The sequence below is a fragment of the Callithrix jacchus genome, chromosome X (assembly GCF_049354715.1).
Source record: "Callithrix jacchus isolate 240 chromosome X, calJac240_pri, whole genome shotgun sequence".
Lineage (NCBI taxonomy): Eukaryota > Metazoa > Chordata > Mammalia > Primates > Cebidae > Callithrix > Callithrix jacchus.
In genome coordinates this window covers 111,617,743-111,640,625 of record NC_133524.1, presented here as the reverse complement: position 1 = coordinate 111,640,625, position 22,883 = coordinate 111,617,743, and the positions used below count along the sequence as shown (strand labels likewise).

At 39.4% G+C, this 22,883-nt stretch overlaps 1 protein-coding gene and 1 pseudogene across 1 annotated transcript in view; both read left to right on the top strand.

Moving 5' to 3' along the window:
* Positions 1–22,883, top strand: part of LOC144581147 (uncharacterized) — a 206,818-nt gene that overhangs the window by 129,002 nt on the left and 54,933 nt on the right. The gene's annotated exons all lie outside the window — the stretch shown is intronic.
* On the top strand, positions 842–4,158 carry LOC100404762 (tubulin alpha-1A chain pseudogene; annotated as a pseudogene).

The window sequence follows — 22,883 nt, the reverse complement described above, 5'->3', positions numbered from 1 at the left end:
GAATAAGTAGCCCCACATCCTCCAAGAAGTGCCTTGGACATAAAAGTTAAATGTAGTTAACTGCCCTCAATAAGTCAATTTTGAATTTATTTATTTTTGACCCATCATAAAAAAAGCCAAAGAAACAAAAGCAAGGAGATATCAAAATGGATATAATAAGTCTGTCCACAAAAGGAAAAGGAGAAAGAGAAGGAGGAAACCCATAATTTGAGGCCATATGCAAATAGAATTAGTTTTGCCATGATGTCTTGTTTTCTACCACTCCAATTCTCCTTTCTATTTCTGACAGTTGTCTCATGGATTCTGTGTGACGACTTTAATGCCTAGATCTTTACAAGGAGAATCTCCAAATACAATCTTAAATTATACTTGCTCAGTTACATTTGATTTAGTGATCTGAATAACACAAGTACTGGTCAACCAAAAAGGAAACCAGCTTATCATCAGTCCTGCCTCTATCTACAGAGGCAAAATGAAAGGAGAACTGAAGCATTTATGGCAATTTTGAGAGGAAATCAGGTAAATATCCCTTGCTATCATAGGAAAATAGTGATGGAGTTAGGGTGGGAGTGGGGATTTGTATAGAGTCATCCCTGGCTAATTACTCAGAATTATTTTCCTGTAGACGCAGTGTCCGTCTCTTGCATGTGACTGCTGAAGCAGATCACAACATAGTAGGTCCAATCAGTTAAGCAATCTTAATGATCAATGTATTTTCCCTCTGTGTTCATTCTGCTGTGAACTACATTGTGAAGATGGCTATGTCAATTTAATCAATCATGCCCCAAGATTCAATGTAGCTACTGCATGTAGATTTTTAAAATGTTTATTGCAACAACTCATGCCTCTCCCTGTCACTTATTAATATATTAAGAATTTAATAGCTCTTGACTGGCTAGTGTGGAATACATTTATAGTGTCCAGCACACAGTAAGCCTAATAAATATTTGTTGACTAGCATTTAATGACTAATTGTACAAGTCATAATAGAATAATACATTCAGAAGTAGAGTATGCCTTAGATTAGGCCAGTGGTTCTTAACAGGAATGATTTTGCTACCTGCTCCCAAGGGACATTTGGCAATTTCTGGAGACATTTTTGGTTGTCACAAGGGAGAATGGCAGTATTTTTGGCATTGATTAGGTAGAGGCTAGGATGCTGCTAAATATCCTAGAACGTACTAGACATCCCCTTTAAAAGAATGATCCTGTTCAAAATGTCAAAAGTCTGAGGTTGTGAAATCCCAGATTGGGCAGATAATAGATATGGAGCAGTTTGCCTTTTTAAGAGTAGTTGAGAAAAAAAAAAAGAGTAGATGAGGAGGGGTGAATAGGCAGAGCTTAGAGTAATTTAGGATAGCAAAACTACTTATGACAATATAATGGTAGGTACATGTCATTATATATTTGCCAAAATTTGTAGAATGCACAGTACCAAGAGTGAACACAAATGTACACTATGGACTCTGAGTGGTCATGATGCCTCAATGTAGATTCATTGATTGTAATGAATGTACCATCCTGGTACCAGATGTTGATATTAGGGGAGGCTGCGCATGTTACAGTGGACAGGAGGTATATGGGAGTTTTGTACTTTCTTCTCACTTTCACTGTGGACCTCAAACTGCTTTACAAATAAACCCCCTTTTAAAAAAAAAGGAGATGAAGATTTTCTTACAACTGTTTAAAGATTGCTCTGTAAGAAGCAACAACCTCTCCTCTTCAGTCATCTGCTAGGGAGCTGCAAAGCAGAAACCAAGCACAAGCCCAAGCAGTGTTTGTAGACCTGGAACCCATGGTTATTGGTGAAGTTTGCTCTGGCACATACTATGAGCTCTTCCACCCTGAGCAGCTCATCATGGGTAAGGAAGATGCTGCCAATAACTATGCCCGAGGGCACTATACCATTGGCAAGGAGATCATTGACCTCATGTTGGGCCAAATTCATAAACTGGCTGACCAGTGCACAGGTCTTCAGGGCTTCTTGGTTTTCCACAGCTTTGGCAGGGGAACTGGTTCTTGGTTCACCTACTGGCTCACGGAATGTCTCTCTTTTGACTATGGTAGGAAATCCAAGCTGGAGTTCTCCATTTACCCAGCCCTTCCGATTTCTACACTTGTACTAGAGCCCTGAAATTCCACCTACACCACCCTGGGGCACTCTGATTGTGCCTTCATAATAGACAATGAGGCCATTTATGGCATCTACTGTAGAAACCTTGATATTAAGTGCACACCCTATACTAACCTAAATAGGTTCATAGGTCAAATTGTGTCCTCATCACTGCTTCCCTGAGATTTGATGGAACCCTAAATATTGATATGACAGATCTCCAGACCAACCTGTGGTCCTATTCCTGCATCCACTTCCCTCTGGGCATCTATGTCCTCGTATGGTTTGGCTCTGCATCCCCACCCAAATCTCATTTTGTAGCTCCCATAATTCCCATGTGTTGTGAGAAGGACTTAGTGGAAGATGATTAAATCATGGGGGTGGGTCTTTCCAGTGCTGTTCTCATGATAGTGAATAACTCTCACAAGATCTGATAGCTTTTAAAACCTGGAGTTTCTTTGCACAAGCTCTCTCTTTGCCTGCTGCTATCCATGTAAGATGTGACTTGCTCCTCCTTGCCTTCCACCATAATTGTGAGGCCTCCCCAGCCATGTGGAACTGTAAGTCCAATAAACCTCTTTCTTATAAATTGCCCAGTCTCTTGCATGTCATTATCGGCAACATGAAAACAAACTGATACAGTAAATTGGTACCAGAACAGTGGGGAACTGCTGAAAAGATACCCAAAAATGTGGAAGTGTCATTGGAACGGGGTAACATGCAAAGGTTGGAACAGTTTGGAGGGCTTAGAAGAAGATAGGAAAATGTAGAAAAGTTTAAGGCTCCCTAAAGATTTGTTGAATGGCTTTGACCAAAATGCTGATAATGATACAGACAATGAAATCCAGGCTGAGCTGGTCTCAGATGGAGATGAGGAACTTGTTGGAAACTGGAGCAAAAGTGGCTCTTGTTATGTTTTAGCAAAGAGACTGGCAGCATTTTGTCCCTGCCTTAGAGATTTTTGGAATTTTGCCCTTGAGAGAGATTATTTAGGGTATCTGGCAGAAGAAATTTCTAAGCAAAAAAGCATTCAATAGGTGACTTGGGTGCTATTAAAGGCATTCAGTTTTATAAGAAAAGCAGACCATAAAAGTTTGGAAAATTTGCAGCCTGACAATGCTCTAGAAAAGAAAATTCCATTTTCTGAGAAGAAATGGAGCTGAATTTTAATCCCCAAGACAATGGGGGAAAATGTCTTCAGGACAAGTCAGAGGTCTTCACAGCATTCCCTCCCATCACAGGCCCAAAGGCCTAGGAGGAGAAAATGGTTTTATAGGCTGGGTCCAGGGTCCCTGTGCTGTGTGCAGTCTAGGGACTTTGTACCTTGTATCCCTAAGATGTCAGTGCTGCCATTGCCACCATTGAGACCAAGTGTACCATCCAGTCTATGGATTGGTGTCCCACTGGTTTCAAGGTGGCATTAAATACTAGCCTCCCACTGTGGTGCTGGCAGAGACCTGGCTGAGATACAGAGAGCTGTGTGCATGTTGGGCAACACCACAGCCATTGGTGAGGCCTGGGCTCACCTGGACCACAAGTTTGACCTAATGTATTCCAAGCATGTCTTTGTTCACTGGTATGTGGGTAACAAAATGGAGGAAGGAGAGTTTTCTGAAGCCCATGAGGCCCATGAGGACATGGCTGCTTTTGAGAAGGATTATGAGGAGTTAGTGTGGAATCTGTTGAAAAAGAGGGTGAAGAAGAATAATACTAAAGTTAAAACAGCAGAGTCAGGAGAATCACTTGAACCTGGGAGGTGGAGGTTCAAGTGAGCTGAGATCATGCCATTGTACTCCAGCCTAGGCAACAAGAGCAAAATTCAGTCAAAAAAAACAAAACAAAACAAACAAACAAAACCCAGCACAGATGCTGCTTTCACAGGGAAGCTTATTCTGTTTTAAACATTGAAATCTTGTGGTCTGATGAGTTAATTTGTATGCAGCAGTGTATGCTCTCACGTGCAATTACTGACTTCTGCTTTAAAACATGTATGCTGTATCACAGACTCAAGCTGTTCATTTCTGTGATGGGTTTTAAATAAAGTATTCCCTGCCTTTTAAAAAAAAGGAGATGAAGTAATTGAAAATAGAATTTTGGTTTTCAAAAATTAGTTTGTCTTCATTCTAAAATATTTTGGAGAAAACTGAAGACATTTTGAAATATTTATCTTATGCTTCAAAATGACATATGTCATGTGACATATTTTCTTTGATTAGCTTTTCTTTCCATGTAGTTTTTTAAAGACATTTTCATTAAACACCTTAATTACAACCAATTTCAAATTGCACTTGTGATATTCTCAACATGTATGATTGCCCCACTTCTGCCCACTTCTAAGCAGGTTTAAGGAGACCCTGCTTGCAATTTTCCTCCTTTACTAGTGGCAAGAAAGAGCCAAAAAGGAGCTTTCAGTAGGCTGTTTTTCATAATGTATGTAGAGCAATGACAAATTCCCTTAAATCTAGTAGCAGGTTCTAAAAATATCTGTGATGCAGGGAGGGAAAAATTGATGCTGGTAAAAGATACTTCAGTCTGCTGCCTGCTATACATACTGGGAATGAGTCTGTGTACTATCTGCCATAGCCAAAATTTCATTCACAAAGTAAAGAGTAGCATGATCCACAAAAGTCGTTTCCAATAGATCAATGATAGTCTCAAGGATAAGAAAAACCTCAACCAATCCTATTCTCAGCACACACGTTTTGAATTACTAATAAACATTATTAACATTTGTTGGTGTTTTCCCTATTTTTTCTTTTTTCAGCCTTCTGTAATTAAATGTAAGGTACTGTAACAACAAAGTGCCAAGATTATAAACCCATGAAAATGAAGAAAATTTGCCATATTCTCTAAGAGTAATAGTATCTCAAGCTTTATGTCTAACCTATTAAAAGGATGAGGAAATAGTTTATCCAAGAATCAACATTATTTACCACATAGCATTTAGAACTGTAAGCTATTATTATAGCCCATATATCATTATGACTTTCATGAAAAGATAAGATTTTTAGCTTTTCATTTTGCCAAGTTCCAATCCATAACCTAATATTTCATTTCCAGGTATTTTTTTCAGGACCTAGAACCATAGTCTATTATCACAGATATACTTTATGAATAAATAAAGCTTTACTTCCTCTGCTAAACTCCTCAAGGCCAGGAGCCATGTTTTATTCATCCAATAACATGATGTTTACCTAGTGTAGTTCCTGGCACCACAGGAGGTGAGCAATGAATATTTACTGAATTTTATTGACTCCATGAACATTAGCTACTTTAATTGTTGACATGTGAAAAATGAGATTTCAGGTAGTTACACTAAATAAACCTTATTCGTTGTTTCATTTAAATTTCATGTTTGGTTTAGATTTTCAGGAAACAAGAAAAGCAGTTTTCTCATATATGAATAAAAGTTCTTAAACTATGCTCTACAGATTTTTTTTATTTGAAAGAAAAAAATTGATGAAGGAGCAACCTAAGACTTTTACCATATCAATTATTAGCTAGCTAGCAGCACAGTAACTTCATCAAGGTGAGGCCTATGCAGGATTTGTAAACTCATGCTGTATTACCCAATACTTATCTTAGTACCATAGGATTATCAAGATTATCCCATTCAGCCATCAAATGTCAACCCAGTTTGCTCAGTTATTTCTGATAATAAGACCACCAAGGTCAGCTGGAATTGCTGACTAGAAAAGGATTTTTCAGGCCAGGCATGGGGACCAACACCTGCAATCCCAGCACTTTGGGAGGCTGAAGTTGGAGGATTGCTTGAGTCCAGGAATTTGAGATCAGCCTGGGCAACATGGCGAGACCCCCACCTCTACAAAAATTTTTAAAAAATAGCAAGGCATGGTGGCTCATGCCTGTAGTCCCAGCTACTTGGGAGGCTGAGGTGAGAGGATCACTTGAGGTCAGGGGGTTGAGGCTGCAGTGAACCATGATTGCACCACTAACTGGTTTATTACTTCAAATATCATAGAACATTTATATTTTGCTCTTTTTCCTTTTGGAAAAAGGGGTAAGATGAGGAAGAGCTTTAGTTTCTTTCTTTCCTTTATTTAATTTAATTAATTAATTGATTTTTTGAGACAGAGTCTCCCTCTGTTGCCCAGACTGGAGTGTGGAGTGTGGTGGCATGATCTCTGCTCACTGCAACCTCCACCTCCCAGGTTCAAGCAATTCTCCTGCCTCAGCCTCCCAAGTAGCTGGGATTACAGGTGCCCCACCACCATGCCTGAGTCATTTTTTTGTATTGTTAATAGAGATGGGGTTTCACCATGTTGGCCAGGCTAGTCTCGAGCTCCTGGAGTCAAGTAGTCCACCCACTTTGGCCTCCCAAAGTGCCGGGATTACAGGCATAAGCCACCATGCTGGGCCAAGAGCTTTAATTTCTAAAGCGATACAGGGAAAATACATTTTCCTTTACTGAGCTAGAAACTACAGTCTGATGTACAATTTAAAACCTCAATGACAGCTGAGCAAATCCACTCAAGGCAGAGAATTGTAAGTTCTAACTTCACTCACATTTCCAACATGTTGTATGATACAGAATCTTATTTTTCTTTCCTTAGCTGTGGAAGGAGAAAAAATCTGAGTTAGTTTTCTACAAATGCTTTCAGAAGTGAGAGTGATAGCAATTCTCTAACTGTAATTCTTAGGGAACAGAATATTAGTGGATCCTGTGATTTCACCCTTTCTCTCAGAGGAATAAAAGAAACTGGATCTGAAAATTTAAAGTGGATACACCTGGGGAGAAAAGCCAAATGTGGGTGAAGGGGAGAAGAAAAGAAAGCACACTGCCATGTGTGTACCTACACAACTGTCTTGCATGCTCTGCTCATGTACCCCAAAACCTATAATCCAATAAAAAATTAAAAAAAAAATAAAAAAAATAAATAGTCGAATGAAAAAAAAAAAAAAAAAAGATCAATCAACCAAAAACTTAAATACCTGACCTACAGCAACAACAAAGAAGTTGAGTATTATTCACTTGAGAGTAATTGCAATTTCTCCCTGAATGGAGACATTTGCAGTTATAGATCATGGAGACAGTGCAACATTTGTTTCTTTTAATTTTGTGATCCTTAAATTTTAGTTGTCCATAATAATCAGCCAAGAATCTGTTATAATGCGGATTCCAGGTTCCTACTTCTGAAGATTCTGATGCAGAATAAGTATTTAAAATTGGGAGCTAGCTCTATCCTCGAAAGGAAGATTTTAAGTGCTTTTTGCAAAAATTGAGATACAATTCACATACCATACAAATAAATTCAATTTAAAATACACAAATCAAAATTTTAGTATATTCACAGTGTTATGCAACCATCATCACAATCTAATTTGGAATATTTTTATCATCTCAAAAAGAATACCCATACCCATTATCATTCACTCTTCATCCCATGCCACACACCCCATTCAAGCCCTGGCAAACACTTATCTGCTTTCTGTCTATTTGCCTACTATGGACATTTTTTATAAATGAGATCACACAATATGTAGCCCTTTGTGTTTGGCTTCTTTCACTTAACATAGTGCTTTATAGTATTGTCAATGTTGTACAGATGTATCAGTACTTAATTCTTTTTCAGTGATGAATAATACTCCATTGTATAGATATGGCACGTTTTATTTATCCATTCGTCCGCTGATGGACATTTGGGTTGTTTCCATTTTTTTGACTATTATGAAAAAGCTCTTATGCACATTTGTGTTCACGTTTTGGTGTGGACGTTGTTTCTAAGTGTGTGTATGTGTAACTAGAGGGCTTTATTGAGGGAGCACTTCTAGTCAAATGGTCTTGTAAGTAGCTGTTGGTGAGCTGTAAGAAAATAATCACTAGAGTGACCCACTAAAACACTGGCTAATGACCTGTGAGGGTTAAAAGCTTTCAGGGGAGCTTTGATCATAGAATAGCTAGCGATTTGTGGCAGCTGGAAAAGACAAAGCAGAGACCAAAGAGAAAGAATGCAACATTTTACCCTCATTAATATAAAAATGTAGAAATGAGTGACTGTAAGAAGCAAAACAGACCTCCATCTAATGTCTGATTTCATCTGCCTTCTAACATGGTCAATAGCATAGTTTATTGTAGTGGGTTTAAAGCAATGGTTGCAAAATCAAAATGCTGTTGATCAGTTCATTGTATTAAAAAATATCAAAACGCTTAAGAGGAAACTGATTGTTTAGAATAAGAAATGAACCTAAATATAAAAAAGTAAGCAGAGAAATGCTGTTAGTTTTTTTTTTCCCCCCTGCATGTCCTGAAAATCCAGTGTGCAATGCAGTGTCTAAGCCATACTATGCCGTTTGTTCACCTCTGCCCTTCAGGTCTTTCTTGCATCATACATGAAGCTTATGCAGGCCTCTCTGGGTCAAACCATGGCTATTCAACCTTGTAAACAACCCCTTAAGTGTTCATTTCTACACTATAAATTTCCTGATGTCTGGAATTCTTACTTGTTCATTCTTATGACATTCAATCTATGATGAAAGTCCAAATATCATCCACAAAGATTTCACTACCAAAACGATCTAATCACTGCAACATAGGCTTTATTATTTTTCCTATAAATAAAGAAATTATAGTGAATTTGATTTATTAGGATCTTTTTCAACTATGTATCATAGCCACAAAATCCATCATCTTTAACTATTTCTCCTAGCATCCTTCACTTATTGCAAGACAACCAGCTGGGTTACTATAAATGATTTAATTGCCAAAATGAAAATAATTTTAGAAATTTTCTCATTTTTAATTATATTGGCTAATCCTTAGGTTATCTCCCACAACTGATATATAGTTCTTTTATAGACAAAAGTAGGCTATGGGGTTCTTTTCTCAATTTATGAGAAATTAGTAATAAGGAAGAAAATAGCTCTGTTGATTTATCAATTTAATGATCAACAGCACTAATTACCAAAGGAGACTAAGACATGATCTTTGCCCCCAAAGAGTCAATTCTCTTGCTGAAAACAGCAAGACATATGCAGGAAAGAATTTGAGAATACCATAATATATTACATTATCTCTGCCAATGGAATTCAGACATAGGAGAGATAAAAGCAGGCTCAAATAGTTAAAGATGACATCATTGATAAATCTGGGTCTGAAGTATGGGGAGGATTTGATCAGAATAAGGAAAGCATATTTCTGGCATGGGCAACTGTGTGAACAAAGGCTGAGTTGAAAGATTTAAAATAATGTGAAGTTGAGGATACATGCTTAGGAACAAAGGAGAAGCAAGGCTCTATACATTGGACAGGGCAGATTATGGTGAGTCTTGGAAATTAGGCAGATATCCAGAAGCCGTTCCTGCCAAAGCTGACAATGTCTTACCAGAGTTGGGTATGTCCAGCTGAATTTTATTCAAAGAGAGCTGCCTCGTGACTCACTATTCACTTAGTGGAGACCAATAGTGGGAACATAGACTAACGCTGGATGATGTGGCCAAGTCAGTTCAAGGATTCATTGCCAAGTGCCTACTATGTGGATTAGAGGCCCTGGTTTGGATGCACCATGAATTATAAGAATGAACAAGTAAGAATTCCAGACATCAGGAAATTTATAGTGTAGAAATGCACATTACTATGATACCAGGAAGAAAGTATTGAATGTATTAAGTACAAAGTACAGAACAGGCACAGAGTGAGCATCGACTCTATCTGAGTAACAGAAGTGACATTTTAACTCAATATTAAAAATAGTAAGCTTTTCACACTGACAGGGGAGTAGATTTGCTCAAGGTAGAGGAACCAACAGGGGCAATGGAATGAAGTCGGATGTGTTTTGGCAAAGGCAGGAAGTTCAACAAGTCAGGAAAGTAGGATGTATGGAAGAACAGTATGGGGCTGTGATAAAACTGAAAAGCTGTTTAGGGCAAGAAGGAAGGAAAAAGGTCAGAAAGGGGAGTCTGGACTTAGCAGATAATTTGTAGCCACTGTAAGTTCTTGAGGGGAGAGTGAATTGGTTTTCTGCCATATTTATTGAGTGTACTGTGTGAAAGGCCCTTGCCCAAGAAAGTAGTGTGTATGGATGATTAGTCTGGTGGCAGTATACAAAACAGATCTGAAAGTGGATGACACTGAGATCAGGAAAGTCAACTAGGAAGAAATCCATTATAGTAATATCAGAGTAAAAAGAAGAGGGTAGAAAAAATAAAGGAGGAAAATAGAGAAAACAATCAATAAGGTGGGATCATTTCTAAGAAAAATGTAACATTTGGTGGGTAATTGCACTCAAAATATAAAGTAGTTAGTGGAGCTAGACATGCCTGATGTATGGATCCCCAGTGATTAAGAGACCCTTGGTTGCAACTTTGGCAAATACAGAAGTTGCATTATAAGAATAAACTGAATGGGTATGGTTGAGTGCCATGGTTTTTAATCATAGTTCATTTGAGGTGTCAGATGACTTGTACTCCACTGCATTGCTCAGACTGAAACATGAATCTGGGAGACATTTGGAGTCATGAGATTAAATGAACTTCTGGAGAATGGGAGAAGGAAGAAAACAACAATTTTGAATATTTATTATGTTATAGACACTGAGTTTGGAGATAAAATACAGAACAGTGAAGAACAGAGTTTTTGAGGAAAGTCCAAAGTTAAGGGACAGGAGAGGAATCAGCAAACAAGGACTAGAAATTCTCAAAAAAGTATAAAGAAAAGCTGCATACTGTGCTGTCTCTTAAAACAAAGGAGAACAATTTGAAGAAGATAGGGAAGGATCAAACAATTTGAGAATCTATAAAGATTAAAAATGAGAATCAGGCTGAGTGCAGTGGCTCATGCCTGTAACTCCAGCACTTTGGAAGACCAAGGTGGGCAGATTACTTGAGTTCAGGAGTTCAAGACCAGCCTGGCCAATATGATGAAACCCATCTCTACTAAAAATACAAAAATCAGCTGGGCATGGTGACACATTCCTGTAATCTCAGCTACTTGGGAGGCTGAGGCACGAGAATGGCTTGAACCTGGCAGGCAGAGGTTGTATCACTGCACTCCAGCCTGGGTGACAGAACAAGACTCTGTCATAATAATAATAACAACAATAATAAAAGCCTTGCATTTGATGAAGAATCTTGGAGACATTTAATTCAGTTCTGTTCCACAATTATTCCTTGAGCACCTACTATGTGCTTAGCACTAGAATGCTGGAAACACTGTCATGGAGAGTATAGTCTAGTAGAGAAGAAAGACAAGGAAACTGTCAATTACAAGACAATCTGATAAGCACCAACGTCGGGGAGACACAGGGTACTATCATAGCACATGAAAGGGGCCATCCATCCCACACTTGAGGGGTCTGGAAGGCTTTTCAGAGGAAGTGATGTTTAATGGGGACCTGCAGGATGAGTTGGGATTAGCTAGATAAGAGGCAGAGGGAGTGATCCAAGCAGGAAATACCCTGTGTGGGGTTGCAGAGAGAAAAGGAAACAAGACTACAAAGCAACTGAAAAAATAGTGGCCTAAGTGAGTGATTTTGTAGAGATACCATTGAAGGGGTAAGCAGGAGTCAACTAATGAAGAAACTTACAGGGCTGTGTCAAGGACTTTGAATTCAATCCAAACTGGCATTGGGAAGCTGCTGAAAGGTTTAGGCAGGAGAGCGCTTTAATCAGGTTTGCTTTTTAGAAAGATCCCTCTAATTGTGCATGGACAGGGGTAGGCAAGGCCAGGTTGATCAGTTATGAGGCTGTTATAGCAGTTTAGGAGAGACATGATGGTGTCAGTAGACAGATAAAGAGAGGAGTGTGTGGACTCGATAAATATATAGGAGGTGAAATTGACAGTTCTTGCTAATTAATTGGCAGTGGGAAGTTTTGGGAGAAAGAACATCCAAGAATGACATCAAGATTTTTGGCTTGGACAAGCAAATGTATGCTGATGTAGGAAACATTGGTTGAGGAGTAATTTTGAGAAAAAAATTGATGAGTTCAGTTTAGCATATGTCGATTTTGAGGTACCTGTTGAAGATCATAGTGGAGGTAGATAGTAGGCAGTTAGCTATGTGTAATCTGAAGTTCGGGAGAGAGATTTAATCCAGCAAATCTAGATTTTGGAGGCAAAAGCAAATAGTTGGTAATTGAATCTATGAGAGAAAATGTGGATTTCTCTGGGTGGAAGTAGGGTCGTGTGGTGTTGAGTGAGAAGCGGAGCTGTCAGTGGACAGAACACTGAGCAATACAAAAACTTTAAGGACTGGGCAAACAAAGAGGATCCAACAAAAGAAACTGAGAAGGAGTTGTGATTCAGTAAAGAAATAAGACTACAATTTCAGACATCTGTAGAGAAAAGCATTTCTAAGTGGGGGAAACATCTTATTTAATGATAGAAAAAGAGCTGATGGAAAGGAATATAGTGAAGATGTGGCTACGGAATGGATAAATGCTGCAGCTAGGTCTTTCAGAAAACAGAGCAGCATAGGAGTGAAGACTCATGGAGGAGAGACCTTTCTTTAATAAAAACAAAGATGAGAGGAAGAGAGTTCAGAAAGGGGACCCGCCGTTGATAACAGGAAACTCATACTCAATTGCCATAGTAAAGTAAGAGTTGAGGTCTTCTGCAGAGCATGAATGTCAGGAGAGGGGAAATGAGTTTCATCGGAGAAAAGATTGTGCCTCAAATGCCTTCAATTGCAAATCACATCATTCCTCGTATATGTTCACTTATAACTTAGCTATTTTTAAGTAGTTTGTGAATGTTTAAAATGGTTGAATAATATCCCTATACCTAGAAAATCTTAGCTTTGCAGGACTAGTAGGCACAGGAGGCAGAAAAGTGATGTTTTCTGATATTGCTCTCAGCAGAATAAGACTGGTTTACACAGCTTAAAATAATAAGTTGGAGAGTTTATTCTTAGTTTACAGTTAAAATGCTTACATATGTTTAACGTTCCACATCAGGAATAAGAGCTGTAATTTTGATATGGTATTAATAATTGTAATTGCCACCACTTATTAGGTACCTGCTATTTTCTAGGTATCACGTTAATCACTTTTTGTCCAGTGTTCTCAACCAGTGGCAATTCTCCCATGACCCCAGGGACTTTTGGCATTGCCTGGAGGCATTTTTGCTTGTCACTTCTTGGAGAGTAGTTGTGGGTAGAGGCCAGAAGCGCTGCTACCTATCCTACAACTCACAGGACAGGCCCCTGAAACAAAGAATTATGTGGTGGCACATGTCAGTAGCGCTGAGGTTGAGAAACTCTGCTTTGTATCTATTTATTTTTTGTAATTCTCACAAGTCCACAAGGGAAGTATAATTATCTTTAATATACAGATTATGAAACAGAACTGAAACGGTTAAGTAATTTTCACAAGGTCCCAAGAAGTGGAACCAGATTTCGAACCCATCTGTCTGATTCTAAAGCCATTTATTTTTTTTTTCAGACGGAATATGGCTCTGTCACCTAGTCTGAAGTGCAGTGGCATGATCTCAGCTCACTGCAACCACCGCCTCCTGGGTTCAAGTATTCTTGTGCCTCCACCTTTCAAGTAGCTGGGACTATAGGCACATGCCACCAGGCCCGGCAAATTTTTGTCTTTTTAGTAGAGATGGATGTTCGCCAAGTTGCCCGGGGTGGTCTGAAACTCCTGACCTCAAGTGATCCGCCCACCTCGGCCTCCAAAGTGGAGGTTACAGACGTGGGCCACCCTTCCTGGCTCTAAAGCCAGTTTTTAAACTACTATATACATTGCCAGTTTGTATTAAAGATACACAGACTATCACAAAACGGTTTTATTTTTGTGAGAAAGCTTGCATAAAATGTAGGTGTTAATACACTAAAATGTGCATTCCTCCCATCTAAGGTTACCAAGGGTCCATTGTTCAACTGTAACCTTCTCCACCTGAGGATAATAAAATAGCATTGTCCTATTGAAAACAGACTTGAGGCCATGTGCAGTGGCTCAGACCTGTAAGCCCAGCACTTTGAGAGACCGAGGCAGAAGGATTTCTTGAGCTCAGGAGTTTGAGGTCACCTTGGGCAACAGGGCAAAACCCTTTCTCAAAAAAAAAAAAAAATTAGCTGGGTGTGGTGGATCCTACCTGTAGTCCCAGCTACTCTGGAGGCTCAGAGATGGGAGGATCGCTTAAGCCTGGTGGGTTCAGACTGCAGTGAGCTGAGGTAGTGCCACTGCACTCTAGCCTAGGCAACAGAGCAAGGACCTGTCTTTAAAAAAAAAAGCTGGGCATGGTGACTTTGGGAGGCTGAGGCAGGTGGACCACTTGTCAAGCATTTGAGACCAGCCTGACCAACATGGTGAAACCCTATCTCTACTAAAAAAAAAGAAAAAATTAGAATAATTAGCCAGGCATGGTAGTATACCAGTAATCCCAGCTACTCAGAAGGCTGAGGCAGGAGAATCACTTGAACCTGGGAGGTGGAGGTTGCAGTGAGCCAAGATTGCACCACTGCACTCCAGCCTGGGTGACTCTGTCTCAGAAAAAAAAAAAAAAAGAAAGAAAGAAAAAGGAAAAGAAAACACACTTGAGTCAGGTACATCAGATGTGTACATTCCTACATGATGTGTTTTGCCACTTGTGGGCATCTTCCAATTTAGAAAAAAAATGTTTCCATATGATGTTCAGTTGCAGATTCATTTTCAAATTCTATTCAACATACACATAATAAGATACACATAATACTTTTTGGGCTTTGGGTCACAGTTGGACTTCTGTGCTGATACCATTCATCATGTAAACTACCCAATTGCCTCTTGATAATCACTAGGCAGGACCTCAAACTCTAACCAAGGTACACACGTCCAGGTCAAGAAGTGAATGTGGCATGCTGGTGATTCTGTTTTGTTTGTTTCTGCTATTTCTGAGCCATAGTAACTGAACTTTTCCTTGGTATAACTGTGCCAAGTAAATCAAACTGAATAATTTCACTTGTCCATAGAAAGTGGTAGATTTCTGCAAAAAGCATTGCCTCCATGTTGCACATTCTCCCAACTTGTAATCCTTAGAATGTGACTGCACAAATAACTGTAGTTTATATCCACTCCTCATATGTATCTAAGGTAGCCTATTCATCCTGGTTTTTCTGGCACTGACTAGTTTACAAACCAAAATTCCACATCCTACGATCCTCTCAGTCCCAGGCAACAAGGATGTTGTCTCCCAAAATATACCCAATTCTAACAATTAATTGCTAGAGAATAAAAGCTAATATTACCAATACTGCTAGTTACGGTTTGACAAGAAGAAGGGTTAGTATCAAGATTCAGCTTCGTAAATATTGATCATCATTTTTGGCCTTCACCTGTTTTTTCCAAGAAGACGATTGTTGAAAGAGGAAAATTCAGTCAAACCCTGATATTATGGAGGATGACATGAAGAACTTCACAGTGTAGCAAAGTAGCTCTCAAGCCTGGCTATATATTAAAATCACCTGGGGAGCTTCAAACATTCTGGCTACTCAAGCTTCACACAAAACCCATCAGTGTTTTGTTTGTTTGTTTTGAGATGGAGTCTCACTCTGTCGCCCAGACTGGAGTGCAGTGGTATGATCTCGGCTCATCACAACCTCTTCCTCCTGGGTTCAAGTGATTCTCTTGCCTCAGCCTCCTGAATAGCTGTGATTACAGGCACACACCACCATGCCTGGCTGATTTTTATATTTTTAGTAGAGACCAAGTTTCACCATGTTAGTCAGGCTGGTCTGGAACTCCTGACCTTGTGATCTGCCCACCTTGGCCTCCCAAAGTGCTGTGATTACAGGCGTGAGCCACCGCGCCCGGCCCCATCAGTGTTTTTAAAGTATCTCTAATGGTTACAATATACAGGCAAGGTGAAGACCAGTGCTACAGCACTGCGATGGTCTGAATATACATATCCCCACCATAGTCATATGTTGAAGCCCAAGCACCAATGTGATGGTATTAGGAGATGGAGCCTTTGGGAGATTATTAGGTCATGAGAAAAGAGCCTTCATGACTGGGATTAGTGCACTTATAAAAGAGAGCCCCAGAGAGCTGCCTTTCATCCTTCATCATGTGAGGACACAGCGAGAAGGTGCCATCTATGAACCAGAGGGCAGGCCCTCTCTAGAAACCATATCTACCAATTTTTTGATCTTGGACTCCCCAGACTACAGAAATATGAGAAATACATTTCTTTTGTTTGTGAGCCATCCAGTTCATGGCATTTTGTTATAGCAGCATGAACAAAGACAAGCATGATGCTTTCCTTTTCTTAATTGTGGATGTGGCCAGGCTTCTGAGGAAATGCAACTATTCGCTGCCTAGATTATGCCTAGGTTGCTTGATTGAAGGATTTTAAGAGAGGCTCTTGTGCCGCTCCCTATCACATGTTGCATTCACCAAAATGCACCATTGGAGACCAACAATATTCCTGTGGAGACATAAGAGTAACAGCAGGCAGGAGCAGAAAATAAAGACTTCCGTTTTTGAAAGATTTTCTGTCTTCAAGAGGCCCTGATTAAGCTGTTTGGAAAGTCCCACCTTGCCTTATATTTGTGTCTGTCCTCCCAAATGAAAAACTACATGAGGATAAGCATTATAATGACAAAGCTTATCATGGGCAGACCTGATACCTGAAGTAAAGGTGCTTTTATAGTAGATTGGGTGAAACCAAGGCCCTGAGGGAATGAAGTAAGTAGCTGAGGTTGGGAAATCCAAGAGGAAGACAACAGGGGAGCCACAAAAAGTCTCATCTACCTCACAATGGTTCTTCCAAGGGAGATTTGGAAATGAGGTCAGGCCTCATACAAGCAAGATATAAAATATCCGGCTGCTTTTCTGGAGGAGTTTGTATGGCCAATTTTTCCTAGGGTAAGCTAAAATTTTAAGCACCCAAACGGACTGAATGGGCCATCTCTTAGCCAACAGGATTCCAGAGTAACCTTGAAAACTAAGTTCTCATGCTGGACAAGCACAGTAGCTCACATCTACAATCCCAGCACTTTTGGAGGCTGAGGGAGGAGGACCGTTTAAGCCCAGGAGGTTGAGGCTGCAGTGAGCCATCATTGCACCACTGCACTCAAGCCTGGGTGATAGAGCAAGATATTGACTCAAATTAAAAAAGAAGAAGAAAGAAAGATGGAAGAAAGAAAAGGAAGGAAGGGAGGGAGGGAGGGAGGGAGGAAGGAGGAGGGGGAAGGAGGGAAGGAGGAAGGAAGGAAGGAAAGAAAGAAAGAAAAAGGAAGGAAGGAAAGAAAGAAACAAAGGAAGGAAGGAAGAAAAGGAAGGAAGCAAGGAAGAAAAAAAAGAAAAGAAAGAAAGAAAATTCTTAGCCATGCCGGAATGGGGAGTCAGATATGCCTTATTTACTCCCTCCCTCTCTAACCACAATTAGGCTTTCCTCCCTAAGGGCTTAACAGTAACCAGCCCTTTCAAAAGACTGTACCACTGATATGAATCAACCTCCTGATGCTGCCCCTCCTTTTTTACATAAGAGAGCACAGATTAAAGAGTGGTTCTGGCCAGTCCATGGAGGATGTGCAGTAAGGGTTTTCATGACTCCCTCTTCACCTTTTGATGTCAGAGAGCCAAAAACTCTACCCTCAGATCCTGCTAACACCACCATTTTTTTTTTGTACACAGGACCCATGAAGAGGCATGAAACTCAGTTACACATGTGCAGTTCTCCTTTCATAAATATTCATGACTCCACCTATAGCTTATTAAATATGTATATTCAGCCACCCTACTCAGCATCAATGCCTGTTCCCTTTGCTCCCCTTGAGGTATCTGTTTCTGGATTCTAGCAGGAGGCTTGGCTTCCCAGCCTGTCAGAATGGAATGGCCGCCTTACAAGCTAAAGCTCTTTGTGAGAAATAAAGCTCTCATTTCCACATTTGTGAAGCTCATCATTCTTCAGTTGACACTAGGTAGCTTACTTGGGAGTGTCAAACTAGATTTGTATGTGCCTCTCCTTCTACCTCTTTAATAGCATTGGAATTAGTGGAACTGAAATAGGAAAAGGAGGGCTTCAAAAATCTCAACCTCTGAAGCAAAATAAACTCACATTGCCTTGTCTGGGCCATAAAGTATGACAACAGTGTCCCACTCTGCCTTGCAGATTCAATAAGGTCTGAGTAGTGACTGGAGCCAGGGATTCTGCTTTGCACCCCACGGATGACACCACTGAAATGATCACTCTGAATGGTAAAGCCATCTCCAAACTATATTTCCCAGGAATTGCCAAGGTGCCTAAAGTTCTACCCTGAAAAAAACATTCCTTTAAGTATTAAAAACTGGTTGAGTATTAAAGGAGATTTTTATTAACTCAGATTGCTAACACCTTAGGCTAGGAATTCCTAGCCAGAAAACAATACCCTGACGTCATTTTATAGGTCTTTGTGTTGGTTGCTTCTGCCATGCCGGATAGCTTCTACTTTCTCGGTTCTCCCTTCTTTCCCTCTGACTCTTGACTTTCCTCCCCTTATTCTCTCTCTCTCTCTCTGTCTCTCTCTCTCACTGACACACACACAAAACGCATGCACACACAACACTTAGAAACTCCTAGCTCAAGCCTTATCAGCCAAGACCTTGTTAGTGATTACTTGACAGGTAGCTGAGAGCAAAATCAATATTGAGAAGGAGAGAGCAGATGCTGTGAAAGAAAACTATTTAGGGGATAGAACTGAACGACGTTTACTATATATATCCTGGGCCACTGATTTTTTCAATGAAGGCACAGGTTAGGAATCAAGAGTTATATGTACAAATAAAGATCAGCCAGGCTGCCATGTATATAACATTTGGTTTGAAGAACAAAGCCTTTTAATTGAATTTTTTGGCAGGGAGAAAGTGGTGTGGAAGGTCACCTGGAGTGTATCATGTAACAGAGTTGTTACATACTCTTTACCTATGGGGAAACAATCAGATGTCAGAAATACCACTGAGTTGTGTGTGCTATGAAGCTAAAGGAAAATTCCATTTTTATCATTTCTGAATGATAAAGCTTCACATTCCTAAAATAGTTAGCTTAAGCAGCAAAAGCCTAAATTGTTCTCAAATTCCTAAGTAAACTTGGAAACATATATAGAATTGTTTGAGCATTTTGATGGATTTGCAGCTATGCAAGCTATATACAATTCAGGAAGAGTTAAGAAAACAAAATTTGGACTTGAAAACCTTTCACCTTTATGCAAATCTTAGTGATAACATTAGAACAGGTATGCCATAAAATATGGTGTTTTTGTCTTTAAAATAGTACAGAAAAAACTATGGAATCTAAGGAAGACAACTTTGGAATATTGGCAGTTTCAAGGAATGTAAAGAATCGCATAAACAGTTGGGGTACTGGAGCAAGACATAGGGGGAAGACCAACTTCATATCTCACCCAAAATAATTCATTTGGTTTCACTGGTTTTTATCAGGAATGTTGGTTAGTAAGCATGCTGAGAGTGAGGATTTAGAGGAAAAATGTGCTGTGTCTATAGAGAGCAAAATGCTGAGTGGGTTTGATTCAAAATTCACCACAGGCCAGGAAAAAGATTTTGCAAAACTCTGGCCCCTGTTGCTCACACATGGCCTTGGCTGTGTGTAAGCCTCACATTCAGTAGCTGCATTTGGTTTTCAAAGAGCAGGGTCATTTTCTCAGCCTACACTTCTCATTAAGTTCCAAACACTTCCTTAGGACATGAAACCTCCCCCTTCTCTTTCACCACTCCTAGTAAGGCCAGCTTGTTCAGACAATACTGAAAGGGGCTGCTCTTTGGTGCTCAGACAGGATGTTCCATTGATATATCTTGCTGGGACAGCCCATAAGCATTCGTTTGTTGGTGTCTCACACAAACACGAACTGTTCCTACTCAGACTGAATTAAATGTTTTATATAAAAACTGTGTGATGTTTTCAGCATTCGCTCCAGAAGAATTTAGCCATTACTTAGTGTGTGCAAAGTTCTGGGTTAAGCACTGGAAGGGGAAGAGATGAAGCTGGAGGAATTGCTGAAGACATAGAAAGATGAGCAAGCTGTAGCACTTGTCTTTAATAATAATAGTGAATATGTATTGAACAGTTACTCTGTGCAAAGCACTGCGCTAAAGTCTTTACATGAATTAGATAATTTAAACTTTACAATGCTACTATACTGCCTTTTGTAAATGAGGAAACTGAAATTCAGAGAGGTGAAGCCTAAAGTCACACAACTAGTGATGGGATCAAGGTTTGAGCCTGATCTTTTTGATCCCAAAGCCAAAGCATGTAACCGCCATCCTCTCATGCCTTCAAGGATTCCGAATCTGATAGGGAAAGAAACATCCCAATGACCAGTAATAAAAAGAAGAATATGATAAGTGCTACAAAAGATATGGGCAAACTGGTATGGGAATGCAGATGAGGTATAATTAATCTCTGAGAAGGCTTCATAGAGGGAGTAAAAATTGAACTAGGCCTTAAATGAAAAGCAGGATTTTAGTAGATGGAGATGAGGGAAAGGGTATTTTAGGTAAAGGAGCTAGCTAAATCACAGAGTGACAAGTACAGTGTAACTGGAGCATTGCATATATCACAGAATAAGGGGTCACAATGAAAATGCTGTAAAGATTGCTACCCCATTGCCATGTACCTTGAATACTAAGCAAAAGCATCAGGATTTTATTCCTTCTTTAACAGGCGATGGAAAGTCAATCATGGTTTCTGTGCAGGCAGGTGACATGATCAGATCTGTGATTTCGAAAGAGATATCAGTGGCAGCTTCAATAATGAAAAGGGTAGCACATAGATTAGGGGTCAAAGACCGATTGTGTGACTAGGGATATTGTCTGGATGCAGATGGGTAAGAGCCTGAATCAAGGTATTTCCATGTGGAATGAACAGGAGGGGATAATCTGAGACAATTTCAGGTAATTACAGGATGTGGTAATTGAGTATGAGAGAGAGAAATGATCTGAAGTGGATATTAACATTTCTAGCCTGATTGATTAGGCAGATTGTTATGCCCCTTACTGAGACATTAGGCATAGGACAAAGAGTAAACTTGGAACGGGGGAGATAGTCATATCTGAACCACAAGAAAAAGGCCAGAACATAGATTTGAGAGTCATCCAGAGAGAGAAAATAGTCTAAAGAGGATGAAACTAGCCAAGGAGAATATTATTAAATAAGAGGAACATTTTCTGCTTCAAGCAATAGAATAGGTGTGTGGAGAAATCCTTCCAAAAACAGAATGCCTAAAAAACTGGATAAAAAATTTAAAATGTTTTTAAAGTGGAGCCAAGCTGAAGTTAAGTAAGGAAAGCAATCAGAGGCCAGACAATAAAGCCTGGTTTTCTAAAGGTAATCCAGCCAGGGTTTGTCTTGGATGTATCTGCTTATCCCCGGTGGCCTAGAGTCAGTATTAAAGGACTGTGTGGTAGGACCAAGACAGGCTGTAAAGCCTGGCACCCAAGCAAGGCAGTCAAGCCGATTGGAGAGCCTATCATAAAGCTAAAATCCTCTAACAGTGACTACTTCAGTGAGTGGCCTAGAAAATACCCCATCTCTACATTAAAGGTACTTATCTGCCCAGGGATGAGGCAGAAGACTGTGGGGAAAAATTATTTCCTCTGAGAATTCCCAACCACACACCCACATTCAAGCAGTTTGAGGAGTAGAATTCTATTTCTGTGTCTTTAAAACCACCATTCAGAAAAGTTAGTTTATGGTGGTCCTTGGTTAATGGCACCCCTAGGCACATTGTAGTAGCAAATGAATATTTCCTCTAGAAGAATTGTTAAGTGACCTCAAAGAATTCCCACAGATAAAATTCCAAAGAGAATGAGCTCATGAAGAAAATATCATGAAATCTACAAAGAAACAAGCCATTATGAGTGAGAGTCTGCAGGAACAGAGTCACAAAGGCTCAGAAAGATAAGAATAATCCAATATTAAATATAAAATAAGGATGTTCAATATGCTAAAATAAATAAAAGGGAATGTAAAGATGATTACAAAATAAGAAACTGAAAACTGAGCAGGTAGATTTTATTTAAAAAGAGACCCAAATGGATGTGAAAAGTAGAAAATATAATTTAAGTACAAAATAAAATCTCCTTGGATGGGTTAAACAGAGAGCTGAAGACAAAGTGTAAGCTGGAAAATAGGTCAAATGATATTTCCCAGTAATAAGCACAAGGCTATGAAATAAAATTCTGAAAGAAGTTAAGAGACATTAAGGATTGCATTAAGAAAAGTCTCAAATATATCTAACTGAGGTTTTAGAGGGCAAGAATAGAAAGAATGTTAAAGGAGCAATACATTTATGGAGATAAAGTGCTAACAATTTTTTTGGATTTAATATAAATGAAAATAAGGGGAGAAAAAGGACAGTACTTTGAAGAATAACAATGCTTGAAAAGGTAGTTGCAGGAAAGAAGACTCTGCAAAGAAAACTGAAAATGACTTATTTGGAAGAAGATAGAAGAGCAAAGAGAATCCAGTGTCGTGAAAGCAGAGTGAGCATATTTCAAGAAGGTCATTGTCAATATTTTTAAATGTTGCAGACAAGTCAAGAGAGATGACAATCAATAATCACTTACTGAATAGTGTCTACTATGTGTCAGGCATAGTGCTAGGTGGACACAAAGATGAATAATATGTGATTCCCGTAGGTAAAGTTATGGGAGAAATGTAAATAAGAAATTACAATTCAATGTAATTAAGGCTATAATAGACATGAACAGAGTGCTCCATGGGCAGAGAGAAAGAGGCTTTCTTCCTGTGTAAGGATTTTTCTAATGAGCTCTTCTCAGCTGTTTATCTCATGGGCTTTTTTTTTTTTTAAGAATTCTGAATATGCATTTATCTT